The sequence below is a fragment of the Grammomys surdaster genome, unplaced genomic scaffold (genome assembly GCF_004785775.1).
Source record: "Grammomys surdaster isolate TR1022 unplaced genomic scaffold, NIH_TR_1.0 217, whole genome shotgun sequence".
Classification (NCBI taxonomy): domain Eukaryota; kingdom Metazoa; phylum Chordata; class Mammalia; order Rodentia; family Muridae; genus Grammomys; species Grammomys surdaster.
In genome coordinates, this window is record NW_021604662.1 from 3,879,053 (window position 1) to 3,895,238 (window position 16,186).

Genomic DNA, 16,186 nt, shown 5'->3' on the forward strand with positions numbered 1-16,186 from the left:
AGTGTGTGTGTGTGTGTTTGTGTGTGTGTATGTATACTACATGGCCCCAAAAAATCATACCAGAGAATTTCTACAGCTGATAAACAACTTCAACAAATTGGCTGGATATAAAATTACCTCAATCAAATCAGCAGTAGTCTTTGTATACTCAAAGGATAAATGAGATGAGAAAGAAATTAGGGAAATTACACCCTTCACAACAGTCACAAATATAAAATACCTTGGTATACCTCTAACCAAACAGGTGAATGATCTCTATGACAAGAACTTCCAATCTCTGAAGTGAAGTGCTAGGACACTGGGAAGACTTTAGAACTGAGCTCCTTCTGGATTCCCCAGAGGGTATCTGCACTCTTCTTCAGGCGGGCCTCTTCCTCAGGAGTCAGTGTCACCATCACAACATCCGAGATTTTATCCATTTTGTCCCAGGATAATGGGACACTGACGAAGACATCATTGATTCCGTAGAGACCCTTAATCACGGTGGAAATGGGATGCACCTGCCTAAGGTTCTTCATTATGCTCTCGGCCAAGTCTGCCACAGAGAGGCCAATGGCCCAGGATATGTAACCTTTCAGCTTGATCACCTCATATGCACTGTCAACAACCTGCTTTTGAACCTCCTTCTACTGCTCCTTATCTGCATCAGTGCCCACTTCTGGGTTCAGAGACTTCAGGGAGACACCAGCAACGTTCACACCACTCCACACAGGCACACTGGAGTCGCCAGGCTCTCCCAGGACCCACCCGTGACAGCTCAGAGGGTGAATTCCCAGCCTTTCTCCCATCCGGTAACAGAACCAAGCCGAATCCAGATTGCATCCACTTCCAATAACTTGGCTTTTGGGAAAGCCACTGATTTTCCAACTCGTTGGTCAAGATAACCACGGGATTCAAGACAACAAGCAGCTTGCAGTGTGGACTGTACTTCACAATGTTGGGAATGATGAACTTGAAGATGTTCACATTTCTGCTGGACCAGATTAAGCCGGCTCTCTCTCCCTCTTGCTGACAGGCCCCCCGCTGTGATAATGACCAGCTTGGAGTTCACAGTTACAGAATAGTCTTTGCTGGAGACAATTTTTAGTGTTCTAAGGAAAAGACTGCCATGCTGGCAATCCATCATCTCTCCCTTTAGCTTGTCTTCTATGACGTCAACAAGGGCAAGCTCATCTGCCAAGTCCTTCATTAAAATACTGATGGCACAAGCCATACCAACAGCACTAACCCCAACAACTGTAATCTTGTTCTTGGGGGGCTTGTTCTTCCTTAAAAAGATTCACAATCAACTGGTCCTTGAGGGTTGTCATCTTGGACTTCTTTTGAGACTGGCAGCCTGCCTGTTTTCACCTCCTCCATAACTGCAAGGTTGATGACTTTCCTGAGTTGCAGGGCCCGAGATGCAGAGAATCTCATTTGTCTCCATCCTTGACCTGCTAGAGAGTGCTGGGTACACCAGAGTGTTTTCTGATTCCGTACAAATTTGGGAATTCTTTATTCTCCTTCTATGAAGTGAGCTATTGATGTTTTGATAAAGATTGTATAGAATCTGAAAATCATTTTTAATTTTATGAACATTTAAACAATGTTAATCTTCAGGTTCATGAGCATGGACATCACTCTGCTTTTTTTATCTTCAATTTCTTGTCTGTGGCCTATAGTTTTCAGTAGAGAGAAATTTTGCTTTTGTAATTTTATGCATAAGTATTTTATTTGTTGCAGTTATTGGCGATGGGATTATTTTTCTTGTACTTCAGATCATTTGCTGTTAGTATATGGGAATGCTACTGATTTTTTTTTATGTTGTAACAGTACAAAATTCACTTATTAGTTCTAATGGTTGTTTGGTAGAGACTTTAATTATATCCATATATTTCATAATTATGGCCACCTGCAAACAGGAAAAAAATAACTTCTTTTGCAGTTTCAATGTCTTTAGTTGTTCCGACAAGATAGGCTATTGAATATTTTAAATGGAGCTAGTGTGATTGAAGAACAAAATTTTATATTCATATTACTTTAAATTTAAATTCAGTTAGCCAGCCACAAATAGTTACCATACTGAGCAGCATAACTCTGGACTTAATAGAAGCAACAAAAGAAACCTTACAGTTTTTACCTTACCTGAATTGTATGACTGCCCATGAATACAATCAATTTTCATCAGCTTTAGTAAATGGAAAGAAACTAATCAGGTGGGCAACTGATATATTTTTCTGAAGAGGCCAAGGAGAAATACTTTCTAGTAACAAACTAATTTTATAGTTACAACATGAGAATATCCCTCTCACTTAGAGGGTAAAGTAGATTAAGACCCTACGAGGGTACTTAATTTACTTAATTATATATTCACTTAGTTCTCTGGTTTTCATATTTCTTCAGCTCTTGACCTTGGACTTGAATACGTAACTTGTTTTAGCCAATTAAGTACACAGCTGTGACAAAAACCGAGCTTTTAAACTTGCTTTCATGCCTGGATTTGCCAGTCATGCTCTTGTGATTGGCATCTAGCCTAGGTCTCTCTGGCCCAAGAAAAATCAAAATAGATTTCAACATTTCTAAAACCAATCTAGAAACCAAAACGCAGTGTCTGAAGTCCATCTTATTCTAGCTGAAGTGTGAACTGTTTATATTCACACAGTTCGTTACTCAGCATTATTGTAACTTAGCTAACTAGAATAAGGGGCAACATCAGAAGTAGGTATCTCTTCTTGGAGGCCTGTTTTTATGTTTGTTGGAGAAGATTGATAATACCATGGACCTCCTGTTTCTACATTTGATATCAGGGAGACAACACAGGGATTATTAGCCCTCAAAGACATGATTTATTTTCAGTAATAGTCATAGTAAGGAGCCCTTCAGAGTGCTATAATTTGTGTAACAGAAATTTCACAGCACACTGAATAAGACTTTGGAATAGATCCCTTCATTTTAACAAAGCCTATTTTTAATTTCAATGATGTAATTCTCTTTCCTGAATTCTATCACTCAAGATTTTCTATTAAGAACACAAGGAAGATTAAAGAACCTGGAGGGGACACGGAATCCACAAGAAGACCAACAGAATCAACTAACCTGGACCCTTGGGGGCTCCCATAGACTGAATCACCAACCAAAGAGCCTACATGGGCTGTGATTATCCTACCCACATATGAAGCAGATGTGCAGCTTGATCTTAATAGGAGTTGCCAACAACTGGAGTGGCAGCTATTCCTGACTACATTGCATGCCTGTGGATTCTGTTCCCATAACTGGACTGTCTTGTCTGGCCTCAGTGGGAAAGAATGTACCTAATCCTTCAGTGACTGATATGTTTGGTGGGTTGGTATCCAGAAAGGACTTCCTCCATCTTAGAGGAGAATGGGACGGGGAGCTGTGTGAGGGAGGACTGGGAGGGTGTTTTGTGTTTGGGATATAAAGTGAATAAATAAATATATTAATGGATAAAAAAGATATTAGGATGCTGGAATGCAGAAGGCAATGAGAATACCTAAAGCATGAAACTGAGCCAAATGTGTTCAGAAATATAAGTTTAAAAATTAATGAGAAGTGTGCTTATACATAGAATAATTTATTTACAGAAATGAAGATATGAAATAAATTTTATATAGGATTTTTGAAAGTTACAAAATACTCAATAAATGGATGAATGTCTTGAAATATTAAAAAAAGAAAGCAAGGAAAATATTACTTTATAACCCTCCTTTCAAATTAAGTCTAATAAAACAGCAAAAATGATCAAGCTTTTCCTAAGCCATGGTTTTATTAATTATGTGACTAACTTTAGTGGCTGTGGTTGTTAAAGATAAATGTAGGGATGTCTCTCAGATGGATACTCTGTTCTAGGCAACTGAGTGAGAATGTAACCTCCATACCTGTGGTTTCTCTGCATGGGCAATGTTGAGTGAGATTTTATTCTTGTGATTTTTGTTGAGTTCTGAGCATGAATGATGCTGGAATGATATTGTACTTTCCCTCAGATTCATTGATTTTTCCAGCTTGAATTGATGTAGTCCCACAAAGAGAACACCTCACTGTTCTTATCCTTTTGGTTGCTCTGTTTGCTGGCTCCACTGTTCTGATCAGACTAATAAAAAAATAAGTTGTCTTATGAAAGAAAAAAGAAATAACTTTTTAGATATAGAAATTTCCAAAGACTGAAGGATGGGGATAGGTATATACTGAAAGATTATGTTAGTAGGATTTCAAATATTTAAAATATGAATTTATTAAGCTATCAGTGGAAGAGAAAATAAAAAACCACAGACTTGGAATTTCAATTTCTTATAGTATAAAAAAGAAAACTTAGTTCTATATTTAAATTTGGTAATATAGGCTACAAAGCATCGATATTTTCTTATTTTCTGTATCTACATACAGAGTATTTATTTTCTGAAGATAGCATTAAATTCAGTCAGTTACCAATATTCACACATAGAAACTTGGACCTTCTATGCCCTTATTGCAATTATTCAACTCTATTAGATTATATTTATCTGAAGAGTACGTATACAAATTTCCTGCATGCCAATTGGAAAGTTGGTTATATGGTCCTTTGGGCCCAGGACTGATGAAAACTATTTTCCCTTGAAGTCCATCTTAGTTACTTTTCTACTGCTGTAAAACAAAACAAAACAAAAAAAAACAAAAAAACAAAAACAAAAACAAAAACACACAAAAAAAACACCAGCCCTAATTTATAGATGAGCTTATTTGAGCTTATATTTTCAGAGGCTGAATCCATGACCATAGTGTCTTGGAGCATGGCAAAATGTAGGCAAGCATGGCTCTGGTGCAGAAGCTGAGACTTACATGTAATTCACAAAGATGATGCAGAAAGACAGAGAGAGAGAGAGACAGAGAGAGACAGAGAGAGACAGAGAGAAAGAGACAGAGAGACAGAGAGAGAGAGACAGAGAGAGACAGAGAGAGAGACAAAGAGATAGAGAGACAGAGAGAGAGAGAGGTTTTGAAATCTCTTAGCCAACCCCCAATGACACACTTCTCCATCAAGACTACACTTCATAATTCTTCCCAGACAGTTCCACTAACTGGAGACTAAGGATTCAAGTCAATGAGCCTATGTGGACCATTCTCATTCATACAACCACAAAGTGAAAGCAGTGCTGACCTCAAGGGAAGACACAGTTGAGTTGAATAGTTGAGTTTGGTAAGCCAAAGAGGTCAAATCAAAGGTGATGACTAACACTCAAAAAGTCTACTTTGACAGTGGCAGAAGTTGACTCTGAGCTTAAAAAAAGTAAGGTGTCATTACAGGCAATTTCTGACAGGCTCAGTCTTGTTATTAAACAAAAAAGGGGGAGTAGCGAAATGCTTTTGGGGCTGCTTGGCAAGAATCTGACATGGGTCAAGGACAAGGAAATGGGCTACTTGACAGGAATCTGACATTAGGCTAGAATAAAGAAGTAATTTCAGGCAGGAATTAAAATCTTAGGCTAGAACAAAGAAGTAATTTCAGGCAGGAATCTAAATTTTAGGCTAGAACAAGGAAAGTAGGCTTCAGACATGAAAATGACTTTGGGCTAGGACAAGGAAGTAGGCTCAGATATTGTGAATTGTGCAGTGTTTATAGAAACTGGCATCTCTATGCCTGAAAGGAGTACACTATAGAAAGGAGGACATTCTAGAAAGGAACCTGAAGGTCAAGGATAAGGTCTATTCTCAACAGCCATCTCTCCCTCAAAGGTAGGAGCTCCCAGAAGAAATTGTTATCTAATTCTTCACTGTTATCATGGTTTTTTTTGTCACACAGAAATGAAGCAAGTTTTAGCAGAACAAAAAATTATCCAGATTAAGCACATCCACAATATATTTGTTAATAGAATCATTCACATAAGCTAAATTATAGAAATCAATTAAATTAGGTGACTAAATGCTGACTTATACAGCTAGAGAAATGTATAATTCCATTTTGTGTAATGGAAGAACAGAAATGATAGACTAAAAAATGGTAAAAGCATTGATTTTTATAGAAAAATATCAGTCATATGAAGAATTGTCTGGTAGCAAACCGAAAACATATTTTTGAAAATGCTACAGCTATTCTATGGTGCATAAAAACTCTAGTTTCCTCTGCTATGAAAGGAAGATGGACGTATATTCTCCTTAGGTCTTTTGTAACTTGAGGTACTTTGAAAGGAGAAAACACTACCTTACAAGTGACAAATCTTTCACCACTTATGTGAAATCCACTCAACCCACCACCACAGAAAAACATGTCATAAAAAGAGGGTGCTTTGCAGATGGGCAGATAAGGGAGTTTATTTGAGATATTCTACATGTAAGGTGCCTGAATACAGTGTAATCTCTCTAAAATCCCAAATTATAATTGTCTTATCATAAAACTTTCATTTAAAGAAAGAGCATAGAAGGAATAAAATGTTAAACACTTTATGGTGATCTAATGACAAAACTATCTGAGTATAACTTCCTTTGACAGAAAATTATATTATAAAAATAACAATACACATTCCTCATATTGACCTCTGTCACCAATCACTATATAATATTGGCTTTAAAACATTCCTGTTTGTAATTGTTGAAAGTCTGAACTAATAATCTTTTACTTGTGAATGTCAGTTTTCTTTTGGTTTGTAGTTGAATAGAAATGCTTGAATTCTGATGCTCATAGTCAAATATATATTTCTTTTATGCTTTTATACATGAAGAGATTGACATTTTAGTGGCAATTTGTTATTTATTATTATATTTTTACTTATTCACTTTAGATCCCACTCACTTCTCCCCCCTCAGTCACCTCTTCCAATAATCAATCCTTCCCACCATCTTCCTTCCTCTTTTCCTTTGAGCAAGTGGAGGCCCTCTTCAATCCTTTCTCCTTTTCTTCTATAAGGGTCACCAAGTTCCATCTATTGTTTGGCTATGGGTGTCTGCAACTATTTGAGTCAGTTACTGGGTAGAGTTACTCAAAGGACAGCCACTTCTGTATGCAAGCATAACAGAATATCATTAATAGTGTCAGAGATTGATGCTTGATCATGGGATGGGTCTCAAGTTGGGACAGTTATTGGCTCTGCTGCCACCCCCTGTCACTGACTGCATTTCTTGTAGACAGTATAATTTTGTTTTTTATCATTACACTGGGGTTCATTCATGGCTACAGGAGGTGGCCTCTTCAGGTTCCATATCCCTAATGCGATGAGTGACAGCTAAAGATACCCCCATTGATTCTTGGGTGCCTTCATTATCTCAGGTCTCTATCTCTTCCTACAGATGCCCCCTATCTCCACAACTCTGTCAGTTGCAGAGTTCCATGTATTCTCATGACCATCTGGTCATCCCTCCCGTCCCTCCCCACACCTAATCCTGTACCCACCCTTCCCCCTCATCCCCTCTTCCTTCCAGTTCCCTCCCTCCAACTGCCTCTTATGGCTATTTTATTTCCCCTTCTAAGTGAGATTTAAACATTCTTGTACCTTCCTTCTTGTTTAGCTTCTTTGAGTCTGTGGAGTGAAGCATGGGTATCCTGTATTTTATGGCTAATATCCACTTTAAGTGAGTATATACCATGCATGTCCTTTGGGGAATGGGTTGCCTCACTTGAGATGATATTGTCAAGATCCATCTATTTATAGGCAAATTTCATGATGTCCTTGTTTGTAATAGCTGATTAGTATTCCATTATGTAGCTGAATTACATTTTTTTTATTCATTCTTAATTTGAGGGCCACCTAAGCTGTTTCCAGTTTCTGGCTTTTATGCATAAAGCTGATATGAACATAGTTACACAACTGTCTTTGTGGGATGGTGGAGCATCTTTTGGGTCTATGCCCAGGAGTGGTATAACTGGGTCTTGAACTAGAGCTATTCCCAGTTTTCTAAGAAAGTGCCAAATTGATTTCCAGAATGGTTGTACAAGTTTGTCCTCCCAGAAACAATGGAAGAGTGTTCTTCTAGTGCCACATCCTTGCCAGCATATTCTATCACTTGAGTTTTTGATTTTAGCCATTTTGACTGGCGTAAGATGAAATCTCAGAGTTGTTTTCATATACATTTCCCTGATGACTGACTTTGAACATCTCTTTAAGTGCTTCTCAGCCATTCAAGATTCTTCTGTTGAGAATTCTGTTTAACTCTGTGCACCATTTTTGAATTGGATTATTTGGGTTGTTGGTATTTAATTTTAGATCTTTATAAATTTTGGATATTAGCCCTCTGTTAAATGTAGGGTTGGTGAAGATCCTGTCCCAGTCTGTAGGTTGCCCTATTGTTCTATTGACAGTGTCTTTTGCCATTAAGAAGCTTTGTTCCATCATGAGGTCTTATTTATTAATTGTTGATCTTAGATCTGAGCCATTTGGGGTTTTATTTAGGAAATTGTCTCCTGGACCCATGTGTTCAACACTATTTACCACTTTTTCTTCTATGATATTTAATGCATCCAGTTTTATGTTGAGGTCCTGGATCCACTTGGACTTGAGTTTGGCATTTTTTAAAAGGTTTTTTAGAAGAGGCACAGGAGAACCAGCTTGAGCACTAGAGAGTAGGGGAACATGCCACACCCCTTGCTGGCTAAAGGGGTTGACATTTGTATGTCCATGAACTAAGAGCGAATTTGACATTTAAAAGCTTTTTAAGTCCAGAGAACAGTAATAAGTCACAACAGGCAGAAATTTAGGAAGTATAAATGTTGATGTCTAAAAATAGATTTTGAGATACTTATTTATATATGTGTTTTATTTATCCATTGTGTGTATGGATGTACTCATAATGTGGCACATGAATAGAGGACAAAGGACAACTTTCAATGAGTTACTTATTTGCCCTCTTATTGAATTAGGGTCCCTCTTTTTTCCCATTAATTTATTTATCCACTTTACGTCTGGATTGTAGCCCTTCCTCTCTTCCTAGTCCTCCTCTCCCACAGGCTTCTCTGCCCACCACTAACCCCCTTCGCCTCTGAGAAGGAAATGGTCTTCCCCTGAATACCAACCCAAGGTGACACCTCAAGTCACTGCAGGCCTAGCACATGCTCTCCCACTGAGACCAGACAAAGGCAGCGAAGTTAGGGAAACAGGATCAACAGGCAGGTGACAGATTCAGGGATAGTCTCTGCTCCATTTCTTGGGGTACCCACAAAAAGATCAAGCTGAACACCTGCTACATATGTGTGTAGGGAGGTAGGTCCAGCCCATGTATGCTCTTTAGTTGGTGGTTTAGTCTCTGGGAGCCCCAAGGGTCCAGGTTAGTTGACTCTGTTGGTCTTCTTGTGGACTTTCTATTTGGCAGGGCCCTTCTTATTTCTTCTGTGGCACTGTGAACTCAAAGCTAGCTGTCTGTGAATGTTCAAGTGATTTTCCTGGTTCTTCTCTACCATCTTGCTGAAGGAGTGCTCAGATTATATATGCATGCCATTACATCTGGCATTTTATGTAGTTCAAGGGATTAATAAGCTCACTGAGCTTGTATAGCTAGGAATTTTACCCTGAGAGCTATCTTCTTCCCCATATATGTAAAAGTTTATTGAAACACCATCAGACTCATGAATTTGTGTATCATTCTTTGTGCTAAATTTGACTAGGGTACATAGTTATCACAAAATTTTTATCTTTTACAAAGGTCAAAAAGAAAATCTTGTGCTGCTCCATTTCAGAAAAATGTTACCAACTGTAATCTAGAGTATACTTCTTGTTCATTATTTTACAAGCTTTTTTGTGTTAAAGTAGGATACTTCATTAATAACATTATATGGACTAAATAGGTTATATTTAGGAATATATTTGTATATATATTTACAAATATGCATGCAATAACACCTAGTAACAAAAAAAGAGGCCAAAAACTTGAAGAAAAGTGGGGAGGGCTTTGAATAAAGGAAAAGAAAGGAAGATATTATAATTATATTCTGATCTCAAAAATAAAATAAAATGAAAGAAAATCTAAAGCAACATCACTAACAACAACAAAACAGAAAAGTAAAGGGTACAAAATACGATTTTATGAATTTTTTCCCATAAATTCATTGTGTGATCTATGCACTTTTGTATAATGATAAAATTCCCTCCCAATCTGTATATCCTATCAGAAATATCTATTTTTATTAGTTAGGTTTATCAGCTATAGATTAATTCTGCTTCTAAAACTGGGACCAGTAGAATAATACAGTTCATATTTTGTCTGTCTCACTTTCTTTAACATTATGTCTGTGGATTTTGTTTTTGCTTGTATCAGTAGTTGTATTCATAAGTAGATGTATTCTCTTCTGATTGGATCCTGAGCACTATTCAGTTCATGAATTTATGAATATGATGGCTCTGAACAGTTTGCACATGTATTTGAAAAACATACATATGCAGATGATACAGATAGATACAGATATACATACCATACACATAGATGGATAGATATAGATATATAAACACATAGATGCAGTTCTATTGAACATACTCCTTTAAAAGAGCTCTTAGGATACTTATTCTTTTTATTAATTTACATATTTATTCACTTTACATCCCAATATCATCTTTGTTCTCCTCTTAGTTCCCCCTTACGCAGACCTTCCCCCCATGCTCCCACCCTGTTCTCTGAGAACTGGAACCTCCTGCCCCTTCGCACATCAAGTCACTAATTGAATAGGCAGGATGCTTATTCTTTTTTAAAAATAGAACCCCCTCATATTTTCATCATCAAGAAATATTTAATTAGACCTTTTAAGAACATAAAGCATAAATTCTTCTATTTTCAGAGACGTAATCATTTCCAGGGTGAATTCCAGAATGTCATTTAAAATGGTTATGACAGACAAAAAATAGGGGGTGTAAATTATTTTAAATGATACATTATAATGAATGAAACTTTGTATTTAAGATTAATTTCATTACTCTTTTATTTTTTAGCACAGTTTGAAATTCTTCCAAATAAAAAGTATTGGCTAGAGATGTAGATCAGTTTTCAGGAACCATCTAGGAGAGGCTAAACCTAGCAAGTAACCTTTCTGGAGATGGCCTATCATTTTGCATATCTATGATGGGTAAACTTTGAATTGCAGGACCATCAGAGATCTTGTTTCAGAATTGCTTTGTTGCTGATATGCCTTTCCTGTCATTATTAAATTGTCTATAATGATTCTTAGGCATTAGCCTAAAAAAAAAATCTTAGACAGATTTTTCTGTAGAACAATGAAGACATACCCTCATGTAGCCATGCTGTGCAGACAAATTGATGATTTCATGATTCCTGATAATGATTTTATGTAATTTCTAAATTTATACAAGTAATTTCCAGCTCTCTGAAAACTGCAAATAGGGTTCTGTATACCTTCATATATCACGGGCTAATTGTACTAGGATAAGAAAGCAGGCTTGCAACACATTTATAATCAGGGAAAACGTTCCTTATATGTTAGCTGTGAAACCACTATCAGATAATTAAGGTTATGAACTGGGAATGGACAGTTTATTGTAGCTGCAAGAATAATAAATAAAATATTCACTGGTTTATCTATACAAAACTTCAAAACTAATGAGATACAAGGCAGAAGATTTGCCTTTTGATAAAACTGTGCTAACTTATGACATAAGAATTATTGTTTAAGGCACTTCCGGCGGTGGCGACTTGGACGGCTGAAGGAAGATGGGTCAAAGTCAGAGTGGTGGCCATGGTCCTGGGGGTGGCAAGAAGGATGACAAGGACAAGAAAAAGAAATACGAACCTCCTGTCCCAACTAGAGTGGGGAAAAAGAAGAAGAAAACAAAGGGACCAGATGCTGCCCCCAAACTGCCACTGGTAACACCTCACACCCAATGTCGCCTGAAATTACTGAAACTAGAGAGAATAAAAGACTATCTTCTCATGGAGGAGGAGTTCATTAGAAACCAGGAACAGATGAAACCATTAGAAGAAAAGCAAGAGGAGGAGAGATCAAAAGTGGATGATCTCAGGGGGACCCCCATGTCTGTAGGAACCCTGGAAGAGATCATTGATGATAACCACGCCATTGTGTCCACATCTGTGGGCTCAGAACACTACGTCAGCATCCTGTCATTTGTAGACAAGGATCTGCTGGAACCAGGCTGTTCAGTCCTGCTCAACCACAAGGTGCATGCTGTGATCGGGGTGCTAATGGATGACACGGATCCTCTGGTCACAGTGATGAAGGTGGAAAAGGCCCCCCAGGAAACCTACGCAGATATTGGGGGACTGGACAACCAGATCCAGGAAATTAAGGAGTCTGTGGAGCTCCCCCTTACCCATCCTGAGTACTATGAAGAAATGGGGATAAAGCCCCCTAAGGGGGTGATTCTCTACGGTCCGCCAGGAACAGGTAAAACTCTATTGGCCAAAGCAGTAGCGAACCAAACTTCAGCCACTTTCTTGCGAGTGGTTGGCTCAGAACTTATTCAGAAGTACCTAGGTGACGGGCCCAAGCTCGTTCGGGAGCTCTTCCGGGTTGCTGAAGAACATGCACCATCCATCGTGTTCATTGATGAAATCGATGCCATTGGGACCAAAAGATACGATTCAAACTCTGGAGGTGAGAGAGAAATTCAGCGAACAATGTTGGAACTGTTGAACCAGTTGGATGGATTTGATTCCAGGGGAGATGTAAAAGTTATCATGGCCACAAACCGAATAGAAACTTTGGATCCAGCACTTATCAGACCAGGCCGCATTGACCGAAAGATCGAGTTCCCCCTGCCTGATGAGAAGACCAAGAAGCGCATCTTCCAGATTCACACAAGCAGGATGACGCTTGCTGACGACGTGACCTTGGATGACTTGATCATGGCAAAGGATGACCTCTCTGGGGCTGACATCAAGGCAATCTGTACAGAAGCTGGCTTGATGGCCTTGCGGGAACGCAGAATGAAAGTAACAAATGAAGACTTCAAAAAATCTAAAGAGAATGTTCTTTATAAAAAACAAGAAGGCACCCCTGAGGGCCTGTATCTCTAGTGACCCATCGTCCTCTTCAGGGATGGGAAGCTGCCCCAAGGAGTCTGTTTTCCAGTCAATTTTTGCTAGTAGAAAGCCTGTACCCTGGAGGATGCTGTGCGGGCTGTCTCCATCTGTTGTTGGTCATTGTGCCGTGCTGCTCTCTGCTCCCAATAAAGGATTGTCCTGGTTTGCTTCCAAAAAAAAAAAAAAAGAATTATTGTTTAAACTTTTAATGAATGTATAGATCTAATAACAGATAGTGAATGTTTAGTTAGATACTAGTCTTAATGGAAACACATGTAAACATTTCTGCTGTGACTCCTTAGCAATTTATGATTTAGGTTAGGCTCTTAAAACATGCTATGAACTTTTGGAATGTAAAGATGCTTAAAAAACCATGTGATCATTTATCCTGAGAAAGCATAAGAATTAAGAATGATGACAATGAGACAGAACTTTTTTCTTACTTGCAGCAATAAAACGGCAGAAACTTTTTCTTTCTTGGAGCAATAAAGATTGGAGCTTCTTTTTTATTCAGAATGAATGAGCTTTTTTGCATTGGCACTTGCTTGTTGAAACTTGCTCATGCGAATTTTTGCTTCATCCACTAAATGTATATATACATATGCAAGTATGTATATAAGTCATATATAAGTGTGTATATAAGTCATATTCATGAATACATGTGGAGTTGATGAGACAGGTGGTAGGGTCCAACCAGTGTGTGTCTGTGTGTGTGTGTGTGTGTGTGTGTGTGTGTGTGAGTATGTGTGCATATTACCTTTCTTTTCTCTCTGGTTTACCAAAAGTTAATGTGTTCCAAGCAAGAAGCCCTTGAGTGAGAGAGAAAAGAAACCATGCTTATCAGCACAAAATAGTAAGAGAGTTACAGAGAGAGAAACACAGCACTTATTAAAGCACAAAACTGTAAGAGAAAGAAAATTAGTGCTTATTAAAGCACAAATAGTAAGATTATTTGTCAGGGATCATCAGTCTTTATCCTTCATCTGATGCTGTGTCTCACCCAGTTCCATTCAACCCTAAAGCCCAGGGCTGGCCCCCAGCAGTCAGTGTTAGAACAGCTGAGTTGCATGTGGGAGGCCTTAGGTTCACTCATAGTATGGCAAGGAGAAAGTCAATGGATAATTGTGCTATAAAATTTAAAGTAAGTAGATGATCACTTAACTGGACCATGGATCAGAATATACTATTCAAACTGAATAATGAACAATCAAAAATAGGAAAATAAAGATTATAGATTTGTGGAACATAATGAAAAAATCTTACTCATAGGAATAGTTTGTTGGGGAGATGTGAAGAAAAGTTCATTTTTATCAATAGAGTGAACACCATCAGAGTAAAGAAACAGTCCCATCCAAATCTAGTACGGAGAATCACTGAGTATGTGGAATTACTTACAAGCCCATGGGAGACTCAAAGTTTATAGAATATAAAACTAATATGAAAGGGGCTAGAGAGATGGTTCAGCAGTTAAGAGCACTGACTGCTCTTCCAGAGGTCCTGAGTTCAATTCCCAACAACCACATGGTGGCTTACAACCAATTGTAATGGGAACTGATGCCCTCCTCTGGTGTGTCTGAAGACAGCTATGGTTTACTCATATATATAAAATAAATAAATCCTTAGAAATAATTTGAAAGATTAAATATATGTATATATACATTTTTATAAGCAATATCAGATTATATATATTATATTTTTAATAATATGAAAGATTAAATATCTGTATATATACATTTCTATAGCAGGTATCAGATTATAATAAAATAGCATAGAATATAAAGTACTTTAATATTAATTTAACTCAATATGTGAAAGAGTTGTATGATTGAAACTAAAAATTAATTTAATTAGAGATCTAAATAAGTGGAAAGATATTGCCATAAAACTTATTATGGGTCTTTATAGGCCATAAAACTTATTCCCCCTGAATTACTTACAAATTTATCACAATCTCAGCAAAAATGTTGCAACCCAATGTACACATTTTGAACAAATTGGCAAGATGATATAAAAAGTCTTTTGAAAATGCAAGGTCTCAAATTGTCAAATAGATTTTTAAAAAGAACAAAGCTGAAGAGCTAAAACTCAATTTCAAGACTTATTAAAATGATATACCTTGGCTGACTCTCTAGAATGAATAAAACTATAGAAAAAGAAATGGAATAAGTGAGTCCAAAAAGAAACCTGCACAAATATGAACAAATTAATTTTTTTATTAAAATGAAAAAACAATTCAGTGTTTTAATAAAGACCAAATGATAAAAATTGTTAAGGGGAAAGATATATAATGTTTTACTTCCTCTAGTCCATATTTATTTTCTATTTTATTAATATTGTGATTATCAATAGTATATTCTGTTTAGTGTTTAATGTTCTTATTTGTTTTGTAACTTCCTAAAAAAAATGTAGGTGATTTCAATACCCCAGTTACTCCAATGGACAGGTCATCTGGACAAAATCCACAGAAGTATCAAATGGACTTAACAGACATCTGCAGGATATTCCAGCCAAAAAGCAAAGAATATACATTCTATTCAGCAACACATGGAAACTTTTCTAAAGTAGACTACATCCTGGTATGAATTTTATCTTTTTAATTTTATCCCATTAAAATACCTTTAAAAATGTTTTTATTAAAAATTAGAACTCAATGTAATAGAAGCAAACAATGCAAAGAATATAAAAGCTGGTTCTTTAAGAAGTTAAGATTTATAGACCGTTTGGCCCACCTAAACAAAAGAAAGAGAGGATCCAAATCAGCATGATCAGAAATTAATACTACATCACAATAGACACCAAAAGAATAGTAAAAGGAAATATTCTAAACACCTGTACTGCGTTAAGTTGGAAAATCTGAAAGAAATGTACAAGTTTTCTGATATAACCAAACCTTCAAAATTAAACCAAGAAGAAATCAACTATTGAAACAGATCCATAAGTAATGAGGAGATTGAAATGATAATAAAATGCCTTTCAGCGAAAAGAACATTCATGGCCAGACAGATTCATAGGAGACTTCTATAAGACTTTCAAGGATCCATAGCCAATCTTTCTTACACTAATTTTTAAAAAAGTAGAAACAGAAGGAGCATTCTTAAGCCCCTTCTATGAACTCTACTACTATGAACTATACTACAGTATAACTTTAATATACAAAATAGGTAATAACATAACAACAACACAAAAGAAAACTATAGGTCAATATCCCTCTTGAACATAGATTCAAAATGTCCAATAAAACAGT

General features: G+C 37.0%; 2 pseudogenes; one reads left to right on the forward strand and one right to left on the reverse strand.

Annotated features, from left to right (window-relative positions):
- Positions 1-290: 290 nt before the first annotated feature.
- On the reverse strand, positions 291-1,310 carry LOC114625407 (annotated as a pseudogene).
- Positions 1,311-11,581: 10,271 nt separating this feature from the next.
- LOC114625426 lies at positions 11,582-13,097 on the forward strand (annotated as a pseudogene).
- Positions 13,098-16,186: the final 3,089 nt, after the last annotated feature.